Source organism: Hyalella azteca, unplaced genomic scaffold (genome assembly GCF_000764305.2).
Source record: "Hyalella azteca isolate HAZT.00-mixed unplaced genomic scaffold, Hazt_2.0.2 contig14306, whole genome shotgun sequence".
NCBI classification, from domain to species: domain Eukaryota; kingdom Metazoa; phylum Arthropoda; class Malacostraca; order Amphipoda; family Hyalellidae; genus Hyalella; species Hyalella azteca.
This window is the reverse complement of record NW_025944196.1, coordinates 14,831-17,503: the sequence shown is the minus strand read 5'-3', so window position 1 is coordinate 17,503 and position 2,673 is coordinate 14,831.

Sequence of the window (2,673 nt, the reverse complement as noted above, 5' to 3'; positions counted from 1 at the left end):
CAAGAATCCTAAATATCTCTTAAAAGTTTCTTGCATTGATCTATGTCCGAATGACCGCTCTGACGTTGGGAATATTTTTTTGACGTTAATTTGGTAAGGATGTTTGTGTCCTGCCACTATTTTATTCTTCAATTTATTGAAATTCAAATCAAGTTCAAATTTCGCTCAAGCTTGTGTCATTTCTGTCCAAATAATAATTTTTTTGCGCGTAAGGAATACATTTGGACGAAATTTCAAAAAGTATAATTATTAACATTGATATCACCGTATTCTGTCTGCTACAGAATAAATCTATAGTGATGATGGCAAGGCACTAAAGATGACGAGTGTAAGGGTATTGGTATCCCGAAATTGGTGTGAACAAGCAAGTTCATCTTCAAATTGTAAGCTTAGCCTGCGCAGGCGCTGAGCAGTTGGCCACTGTCTTAATCGCGCCGACTTGAACGACAGCTGACAAGCCCCATGGTCAAGCCGTCTTTCCTCCCGAGACCTTTACGATGTATATGATAGTTGTCCGTTGACAAATTTCTTTATTTTGTGGGTATCGCCGTCTACAAGATTAATTTTTCTTGCTCTGTATTTAAGTTTTACAATTAAGAAGTACTGACATTCGTAGTTTTCCTTTACCTTGAGACTAGGCCGATCGCCTTGATACGAAAGCCGAACAGGCCTCCGGTGAAGCCTCAGCTCTGTTGAGCACAAACAACGAGCCCTAGGTCATCGTATGTTTTCTGTTGTTCGCTCTTAAGACTAGAATAATACAAAAAAGATTGTTCTTATATTAACGAAGAGCGATTTTGATCGAGCGGCCACAACCACAAGGGTGGCCACGAACTCTCTGACAAGGTCGCAGCAAACTGTGGTCTGTTATCGCTACATCGCCGCGTGGTTCTCAGGCATTGGTAGCGTACATGAAATTAGCGTACTCAGGCATTGGTAGCGTACATGAAATTAGCGTACTCAGGCATTGGTAGCGTACATGAAATTAGCGTACTCAGGCATTGGTAGCGTACATGAAATTAGCGTACTCAGGCATTGGTAGCGTACATGAAATTAGCGTACTCAGGCATTGGTAGCGTACATGAAATTAGCGTACTCAGGCATTGGTAGCGTACATGAAATTAGCGTACTCAGGCATTGGTAGCGTACATGAAATTAGCGTACTCAGGCATTGGTAGCGTACATGAAATTAGCGTACTCAGGCATTGGTAGCGTACATGAAATTAGCGTACTCAGGCATTGGTAGCGTACATGAAATTAGCGTACTCAGGCATTGGTAGCGTACATGAAATTAGCGTACTCAGGCATTGGTAGCGTACATGAAATTAGCGTACTCAGGCATTGGTAGCGTACATGAAATTAGCGTACTCAGGCATTGGTAGCGTACATGAAATTAGCGTACTCAGGCATTGGTAGCGTACATGAAATTAGCGTACTCAGGCATTGGTAGCGTACATGAAATTAGCGTACTCAGGCATTGGTAGCGTACATGAAATTAGCGTACTCAGGCATTGGTAGCGTACATGAAATTAGCGTACTCAGGCATTGGTAGCGTACATGAAATTAGCGTACTCAGGCATTGGTAGCGTACATGAAATTAGCGTACTCAGGCATTCATAGCGTAAATGAAATTAACGTACTAAAGTACCTATACCTAAAGTAATGACAACCTCGGGAGGCTAGCAGCGTCGAGACTCATACAGTTATTTTAATATGTTCACGTCATTTCCTTCAATGATAAAATTCAACCACTGTGCATTCACGATCAAATTCCAATTTCGGTGTTTTCGGTGTCCCTTTAAACTTTTAAATTGCCATTCAGAAAAAAAATATTCTAAGATCTCTTCTTGAATATTCTGGTTTGCTTGCAGATTATGATGTCTTCATTCTCCACATCACTCTTCTCTCTTCCTTCTCCTCCAGCTTCATCCTTGCTCATGCCGAGCACGGAGGAAAATTTTGGTTCCGCATCAGCAGGAGCGTCGGCAGGTAGCATCACAAGGGCGATCAATCTGAATTTCTGAAATTGTACAGTTTATTATTTGTTATTATTTGGCTTTTGTTAATTCAAATGAACAGTTTGATGAACTGAGTTTTTCTGAAAGTTACTCATAATATTATTCCTAATTATTCGACCCCACCATACGTGCTAGAATTTCTGGGATCCTCTCAAACCGAGCAGTGACATGAAATTTAAAAGATCTGTCGTAAGCTTATATGTAATACCGTTTGGAGCGAGAAGAAAGACAACAAATATATCAGCTTTTTAGCATGTGTAGAGCTAGACTGTATTTTTCATTTATTTATACGAGACCACTTACTAAGAACGAAGGCATTATATTGTCTTTAGTAAGATAGTTCGTGAGCGTGTGAAGCAATCAATCACTACATCGTCCTTCATATACGCAGCAGAAGTTGGTACAGCGCCTGACGGGCCTTGAAGGCAGACACTCAATATAGCATGAATGACCTCACACTGACTTGGCAGCGATGGCATTCTAATTGTTACCTAACATTTACCTACCTGACATTCTTGTAAAAAAATTTCTTGTAACTAAGTGAAATTGGAAGAATACTATACTATGCATACTATCTAGTGTGCCCTTGTCGTTTCTAGTCCTCAGTTCGTGAATATGGCGCCAAGCTACCTCGAACTCGCGTATGTTCCTTAAT